At 40.3% G+C, this 9,060-nt stretch overlaps 1 protein-coding gene across 8 annotated transcripts in view; it reads left to right on the top strand.

Moving 5' to 3' along the window:
- The first annotated feature begins 1,039 nt into the window (after positions 1–1,039).
- DNAI3 (dynein axonemal intermediate chain 3) overlaps positions 1,040–9,060 on the top strand; it is a 46,204-nt gene continuing 38,183 nt past the window's right edge. For 3 of the 8 annotated variants that reach the window (XR_005584142.1, XM_039486635.1, XM_039486628.1), the window contains exon 1: positions 1,040–1,142. The gene's annotated coding sequence lies outside the window, so the exon portion shown is untranslated. Of the gene's footprint in view, positions 1,143–1,579; positions 1,599–6,044; positions 6,113–9,060 lie in introns of those variants that run through there. The other 5 variants (XM_039486629.1, XM_039486633.1, XM_039486632.1 and 2 more) reach the window with 5 other exon arrangements.

Genomic DNA, 9,060 nt, shown 5'->3' with positions numbered 1-9,060 from the left:
CAGTGGCAAGAAAGCTTTTCTTTTATAATTACGGGGGGGACGACTGGGAGAGTCACTGGCAGTATCAGCAGACTTAAGAGAAATTAGGACCCTCCTGGTTGTGTGGAAAGGAACACAAGTAAGTGGCACTCCTGTCCCCTAGGTAGTAATTATTATTGTATTGCAGTAACGTCGAGAAGGCTCAATCAAGGGCCACATTGAACTAGATGATGTACACAGAACAAAAAGATGAACCTTAGAGCTTACAATCAAGTAACTCGATCTAAATGATTCTCATGCTTCTTCCTTACAAATATGTAAGACCAGCACGGAAAGAGGGAGATTTACAAACAAAACCAAAACAAACTATCTCACCAAAGCAGCTAAATTCCCATCCCTATCTGGAGAGACTCACAGTCACAACAGCCTTAAAATGACCGTAAATCAAGGAGAACCCCAAAACACGGGGGACTTTCAATTTCAGGGAAGGGAACTAGGACATGAGCCGCTTGGGGGGTGGGTGGCAGCTTTAGCAACCGAGGGAGAATCTTGACACAGTTGCAGAGGCTATGTCGGAAGAGCTAGCACAAAAGCATAGGTCTTCCAGCAGCAGCTTGTGGTTAAGGTTTTTGGGTGTGTGTGTGAAGTGTCTCCCTCTCTATGGATAAGCCATGGGGCAGCAGGTCCGTCCCCCCTGCCTTCACCTTAAACACTGATTGCAGGGATCTGATAACCATCCTTCTCCTCGCAGCCGGGTGCCTATACCCCACGCAGGCCACCCCTTTGCTGCACTGAATAGCCAGAGGAGCCCACACTGCGCCCAGAACAGAACTCTTTCTTCATCCTCCCCAGTGGAGAGACCGCAATCCACAGCATGCACTGCTCGCCGTCTCACACCGGTGGCTACGAGAATGGCAGCGCACAGCATGCTGGGAATTGTAGTCTTCTCGGTGTCGCCTTTAGAACAGACTTCGTCTGTCTCAGCCAATCGCGGCTCCCCTCGCAGGAGGCGGGTTGAACTGGCAGGCGCGTATTGCCTGATAGAATTGTCAGTCCCGCTTGTGTCTCGGCCCTAGCAACTGAAGCATCCTAACGACGCCTGCAGCGTGGCCTGAGGCCCTCTTTGCACAGACCCCAGAGCGGCCCCCTGCGCCTGCAGGCAGGTAATGGGGGCTGGGGGCAGACGGGGGTGGAGGTAGCAGCGAGCGCAGGGTGACCATCTGGGAGCCCAGGGGCATAACCCCCCCAGAGGGGTAATCACAGGGGCAGGGCGACCCCCATCCCGACCCCGCCTCCCACTCTCAGCAGCTCGCCCACCAAAACACTCCCCACCCCGGTATGCAGCACACAGCCTCGGCAGGGTGTGGGAGAGAGGGGAGCAAGGGGCTTAGAAATGGTCAGGAGTGATTGGGATGGCAAGAGAAAGCAGTGAAGCCAAAAAGGAGACAGAGGAAAAAAGGCCAAATCAGCAAAGAAAACATCTTTGAGAGAGATGGGGAGGGGGAGATTGTAATTAGCATCTAAAATGAGTGACAAAATATGTCCTAAGGAAAAACATAAACACTGTTAAAAGAGGGTGGAAAAGAAGCATCAGGGTAAAGAGGAGAAAGGAAAAGGAGGTACGAGGAAGCTTCCTTTGGGTGATATTTTGAACCTGTGATTTAATCTAATTTTGGTGGTTTCTAGCAACAGTCACCACAATGTGAAAATGGTTCTGACCCTGGGACCCAGACCTAACCTCCACTTGGACACTATAGAATTTATAACATAAGCCTGTTGTACTGATCATCCTCATTTTCTTTTTGAAAAATTGCAGTGCATGCAGGGACATGCCCAGTGTGCATTGCAGACTCCACTTAGGGCAAAAATGTACTGTCCACACTCCTCAAGATGAACATGCTGGGACATGTAGATTTCCATGAGCATTTCTGCTCAGAATAAAATGGAGTATTGCATGCCACGGTCTGCAGTCCTAGCAAAGACAGTACCTACAAGGAGGCTGGAAATCTGATCAAAACAGAGCATGGCATGCTGAAACCAGTAGTCAGGATCCCTTCCCTTGTATTCCCTGGAATTTACCTTGGAATCCACACAGTGCTGCAGGATTGTGCTCTAGAATCTAAGATTTTATTTAAAAAATATTATGTTTCTAGTCCTGGTGGTTGCAAAGAAAAGCTTGAAAATGTTAATCAGATATAAGCTGATGCATTGCAGTCTTCCTGAGACTATAGCCACCCAGAAACCATATCTCAGGGTACGTCTTCACTACCCGCTATATCGGCGGGTAGCAATCGATTTCTCGGGGATCGATATATCGCGTCTCAGACGCGATATATCGATCCCCGAACGCGCTCATGTCGACTCCATAACTCCACCAACCCGAACGGCGGTAGTGGAGTCGACATGGGGAGCCGCGGACATCGATCCCACCCTGTGAGAACGGTAGGTAATTCGATACAAGATACTTCGACTTCAGCTAGGTTATTCACGTAGCTGAAGTTGCGTATCTTATATCGATTTTCCCCCGTAGTGTAGACCTGCCCTCAGAGATGTGTACACTGATCCCTGCTTCCCAGTGAGATGATTGAGACCTAAATATGACATTTTAAATGTCAACATTTTTACACTGCTGATAATTTTAGCAGAAACATCTAACTCATGTTGCTCAGTCTCTAACTGCCTCCCTATGTCCTCTCAGGTAGCAAAGCCCATCAAGCACCTAGTGAGGCCCTGATTCAGGAAAGCATTTAAGCATCTGTTTGATGACTGTGGAACTACTCACATGCTCAGATGCTTGCTTGGATCAGGGCCTCAATTGCCAAAAAATCTAGTTTAATTCCAAACAACTTCTGTAATGCAGTTATACATTGTCAGTTCATATATGGGGGCATATCAAAACCTGTGTACGGCAGGTTACATCAAGTTAATCAAAATAAACAACACAAGGGCTTCTGTACAAATTTGATCATTCTTAGCTGTTACTGTTAACAATTGTAGCTTCCCCCCAGACAGAAGTGTGCTTTTTAAGTTGCCAGTGTCACTTTAATTTAGATCTGGTGACACAGACAACAAAATAACAAAGTATGTTTTTTATACTTTGCTGGTACTGTTTTGTTCTGTAGAAGTATATTTGATTATTCTGGTCTTTTAAATTGTAATAAATCAGTTTTAAATTAGTAATACACACAAACATGACCTTAAGTGGTTCAATTAGGCCACTAATTAATCATTCTTCCTTCTCAGTTTAGACAGCATCCCTTGCATTGCTTATAACTAATCACCTTTCTCTTTCTGTGGCACCCAGCAACTTTGTGGATTTGTTTCATAACTCTATTTTTTTGGTCCATTAAACAATTCAGAGAACATTCTGATCTTCATTTTTCTTCTGAGAGTCTAGGGCTCGGGACTGCACATCGGTTCCATGATGCCAATTAATCTGTAAACTATCAAATACAAAGTTGTCAGATGATGTCTGCTTGGACATTACCAGTTAATATATGATCTTGTTCTGACAACTTGTGCTGAAAATTGACTCCTCATATTTTCTGAAAGATTTTAGATAGTAAATTACACGTATCTGTGGACATAAACAGCCCGCAGATAAAATGTCTGGTTTATTTAATACTGGGTTTTGTATATTATATTATGTTTTCAATAACTATTCTTTGTATACATGTTTTGTACACTCTGCTGTTATTTTTCAAGTTTAGTGTTCAGGTATTTAGTTAATGAACATGACTATGAAAATATTGCATTTGGGTATTTATAGAGAAATACAAGTAATGGAGTCCTACTCTTATGCAGTATAAGAACTGAGAGAGCTCTCTGTGCGGATAGGAATCGAACATGGACAAAACATTTCTGCTTGACATTAAAAATTAAACTCTTGGCCTCTTCTGAAAAATTCACAGAGCAAGATTCTTATTCGAATTGTAAGCTCCCCTGGGCAGGAGACATTTCTTTTTATGGGTTTTGTACGTTGTTGACCATACTGTCAGTGCTTAATAAAAAGTGACTAACAAAATGTTATTCAAGTAATAGTGGAAGTTGTACTTAACTTGGCAGAATAGATACTTGGCAAGATTGATAGTATCTATTATGGTTTGTGCTACAGAGAAGGTGAGACAGCTTAGTCTAGTGGCTACTGTTCAGGAATGAGAATCAGGAGACCTCATTTTTAGTTTTTGGTCTCTCTCTGGCTCAACTTCGTGAGCTGAGGCAAGTCACTGAGGGCCAGATTTTCAAAAGTGTCCTTTAAGTTTGGGTGCCTTGCTTTTTTAATCTAAGACACTATTGTATCTAAACTTGGGAAACCAAATATGGAGGTGTCCAAAGTAGAGGCAAGTCCTGAAAATGTTTGCTTTAGCTTATACACTAAGGACCAATAGTTTACAGGAGACCATAGCATAATACCAAAGTGAATGTTACAATATTTTAGAGTCTTTGATTCATGTCAGCTACCCACAGGGGCTCGTAAAGGTTAAGGCCTTGATTCTCCGCTGCATTGTACTTTGCACAGTCACATATGTTGCCAAATCAAAATGGTAGCATTTTATATCCACGTTGCACAGATTTAAATGGTAGGGGCCTGGTTCTGTTTCCAGTGAAATCTATAGAAGTTTTGCTGTTGAGTTCAGTAGGAATAAGATAAGGCCCTAAGAGTGTCCTAACTACAGACAAACACGTGCCTAGAGAATGACAAATTTTGAGTCAGAACGGATGTATTGTTTTTGAGATTATAAAGGAAGGCTAATTAATTTTTTTCCCTAACTATATTGTAATAAATGTATGTCCATCTGTCTCCCAGCTGGTCCCTACGCGGCATCTGTGGGTTCCAGATTTGATCCCCATCACTCAACTCAGTTACATTTCACATTCTCACCCACCCCACAATCTTCCTGCCAACCCCTCACTTGTCTGTATGACCTCTCAGTACAGAGGATAAAGGGGGGAGAATTAAACCGGAGAGATTTTTAAAATTTATTTTAAAGAGATTTGTTTGCGAACCGTTGTTCTCAGCACAGTAGCTTTAAAGTCAAGCAAAAGAATGTAATAAGGGGATGTCTTATACACTATTATGCTTTGTAAGTTGCTTTCTTAAAATAAGACGTGATTAATCTCAGATATTTCAGTGTTTCCTCTATTTATGTGACTTATGGTTTTGATTACTCACTAGAAACAAATCAAAATTTCCAATCTGGATTTATTTCAATGTTGAATAAGGAAGTGGTGAGATAAGGGAATGTGACTGTACTAAATATTCAGCGGTTCATCTTGCCCTCCAGTTAATTTTCAGAATTACTGTCTGCTTTGTTTGTGTTGGAAAACATTCTCTCTTTCATTCAGGGGCTTCAAGCTTCTGGCTCAAGTTAGAGCAGCAATAGGATTCCTTTGTGGGATCAGGACCACAGACAGTGCCAGTGGGCAACAGTTGTTTTAAATTTACAATGGTATGGATCAGTAGTGGCTTTCTGTGTGTAAGAAAATTGATCCGTATACTTGCATTTGTCAATCTTGCGCTTTCCTTTATGGTGTGCCATGCAGGATTTTTTTGTAGGGCTGTGCTTGGAGGTTTTGACAACATTTTCTCTGTCTTTTTAGCCAAATCTTTAGCATAATATGCCCATAAAGATAGAATGCCTTTCTTCTTGTCTTTTGGAGCAGCATGGAATCATTCTAATTAGACAGTCCCAACACATTTTAAAAAACACAGAGGTTAAAATGTGTCTCAGAACTGTAAGATAACCACATTACTCAATGCAAAGCCTGGATTCAAGAATATAGATAGGCAAGAATCAATGAGTACATTTTATGCACAACATAAATATATTTCTATATATAGGAAAGCAGTTGGAAAGTGAGTTTAGTTGTATATTAGCAATCTTCAGTAGAAATTATTATGGACAAGTTTCATGATATCAAATTAAGATTGAGTAAACATGTGGTAAAACCTTGAATCCTTCACTTTAGAGTCATTCCATGTAAAATTAGTAAATATGTTTCTTCTCAGAATGTGATTCAATTGTAAGTCCTTGTTAATTCTCATAAAATGGCAGCTCCAGAACTGCAGTGGTTTCAGAGTTCTGGAACATTAACCCATCTTGTGCAAGTGCGGTTATGACTTATGGTAAAAGTAAGTGGTTTATATTTATACAACTCATGAATGGATTTAAGCAAGGGGACCATATTTGCACTAATCAGTCATGATTAATAATTTCTTAAATGCTGATGTTGCCCATCACCTGTCATTCCCATACTCTGATAAAAGAGGAAAAATAGATTATTTCTAGATTATAGTTTTCTAGTTTGTTCATGGTGAAACGGAAAACGGGGGGAGGGGATCCCAAATATTGTAAAAAAAAAAAAGAGAGAATTACAGTTAAGCCTGACCTGACTCCCATTGAAGTCAATTACAAAATATATATTGATTTCGGTGGCAGCTGGATTAAGCCCCAAATCTAGAATAATAGATGACCAGTTCTTCTTCTCTTCGCTAGCAGCTGCCTCCAAATTAAAATTTTACATGTTCTGTCTGTGTAGAGCAGAATATGATATTTGATTTCTTATTCCTTCTAGAATGATTTAAGAGCAGTTGGCATAAAAAAGAGAAGCACTAAGTTTCTCAATGTGGGGAGCAAAATAATTAAAGGATCGTCCTAACTTTTAGTTTAAGTTACAAACACACACATCTAGACATTTCTTTTAATGTACGAACTAGGGATGTTGATTAATCGCAGTTAATTCACGTGATTAAAAATATTAATTGCAATTTTAAAAATTAATCATGATTAATCGCACTGTTAAACAGAATACCAATTGACATTTATTAAACTTTTTTTAATGTTTTTCTACATTTTCAAATATATTGATTTTAATTACAACACAGAATACAAAGTGTACACTGCTCACTTTATATTATTTTTATTACAAATATTTGCACTGTAAAAATGATAAAAGAAACAGTATTTTTCAGTTCACATCATACAAGTACTGTAGTGCAATCTCTTTATCATGAAAGTGCAACTTACACACGTTGATTTTTTTTTTTGCTACTCAGAAACAAAACAATGCAAAACTTTAAAGCCTACAAGTCCACTCACTCCTACTTATCGTTCAGCCAATCACTAAGACAAATACGTTTGTTTACATTTATGGGAGATAATGCTGCCCATTTCTTATTTACAATGCAGTGCTGCCCAGATGATTCAGGGGGCCCGGGGCAAAGCAATTTTGGGGCCCCCTTCCATTAAAAAAAGTAGCAATACTGTAGAATACTTTATTCTCATGGGGGCCCCTGCGGGGCCTGAGGCCTGGGGCAAATTGCCCCACTTGCCCCCCTCTCTGGGCGGCCCTGTTACAATGTCACCAGAAAGTGAGAACAGGCATTCACATGGGACTTTTGTATCCGGCATGGCAAGGTATTTACATGCCAGAGTTGCTAAACATTTGTATGCCCCTTCATGTGTCAGCCACCATTCCAGAGGACATGCTTCCATGCTGATGATGCTTGTTAAAAATATAATGTGTTAATTAAATTTGTGATTGAACTTCTTGGGGGAGAACTGTATGTCTCCGGCTCTATTTTACCCGCATTCTGCCATATATTTCATGTTATAGAACTCTCAGATGACGACTCAGCACATGCTCATTTTAAGAACACTTTCACTGCAGATTTGACAAACGCAAAGAAGGTACCAATGTGAGATTTCTAAAGATAGCTACAACACATAACCCAAGGTTTAGAATCTGAAAAGTGCCTTCCAAAACCTAAGAGGGATGAGGTGTGGAGCATGCCTTCAGAAGTTTTAAAAGAACAACACTCCAATGCAGAAACTACAGAACCCGAACCACCAAAAAAGAAAATCAAAGTTCTGCTGGTGGCATTTGAATCAAATGATGAAAATGAGCATGCATCAGTCCGCACTGCTTTGGATTGTTATCAAGCAGAACCCGTCATCAGCATGGACACACGTCCTCTGGAATGTTGGTTGGAGCATGAGCTTTTGTGGGTGAATACCCACTTTGTCGGATGCATGTAGTGGCACTGCATGCATCCGACTAAGTGGGTATTCACCCACGAAAGCTCATTCTCTAATACATCTGTTAATCTATAAGGTGCCACGGAACTCTTTGCTGCTTTTACAAATCCAGACTAACACGTCTACCCCTCTGATACATGAATCTTTAGCTCACCTGGCATGTAAATATCTTACGATGCTGGCTACAACAATACCATGCAAACACCTGTTCTCACTTTCAGATCGACATTGTGAACAAGAAGCAGGCAGTGTTATCTCCTGCAAACGTAAACAAATTTGTTTGTCTGAGTGATGGGCTGAACAAGAAATAGGACTGAGTGGACTTATAGGCTCTAAAGTTTTACATTGTTTTATTTTTGAATGCAGTTATTTTTTGTATATAAATTCTACATTTGTAAGTTCAACTTTCATGATAAAGAGATTGCACTACAGTACTTGTATGAGGTGAATTGAAAAAAACCTGTTTCTTTTGTTTTTTACAGTACAAATATTTGTAATAAAAATAAATATAAAGTGAGCACTGTACACTTTGTATTCTGCATTATAATTGAAATCAATATATTTGAAAATGTGGAAAATATCCACAAATATTTGAATAAATGGTATTCTATTATTAACAGTGCAATTTATCATGATTAATTTTTTTAATCACTTGACAGTCCTAGTACAAACCATTTTAGGCTTCTTAAAATACCTTCTTTAAGTTTTTCCCCTGGGGAGTCTCTGATATTGTTTTATTTTACTTAAATCTCACCTACGTTCAGTCTCAGGTCCTTTTTGGTGAATATGCTGTCTGTCCAAAGAACGCTGGAGGGACCTCCCTTTAGGGCTCATCAGTGTTGTATCATGGCCCTCCCTCTGCCCCATGATATGAGTGCAGGGCCTTTCTTTTATTACTATTAATATTGTGGTAGCACCCAAAATGTACTAGGTGCTATGCAACCACTTATGACAATATGGTCCTTGCCTCAATTAGCTTACAGTTCTAAAAACTAGTTTCAAATTTATATGCCCACGTTATAGAGACCTGTGGCACAATGCA

Source organism: Mauremys reevesii, linkage group 8 (assembly GCF_016161935.1).
Source record: "Mauremys reevesii isolate NIE-2019 linkage group 8, ASM1616193v1, whole genome shotgun sequence".
Classification (NCBI taxonomy): Eukaryota; Metazoa; Chordata; order Testudines; family Geoemydidae; genus Mauremys; species Mauremys reevesii.
The sequence above is the reverse complement of the archived record's forward strand: the minus strand, read 5'-3'. Positions and strand labels throughout refer to the sequence as shown.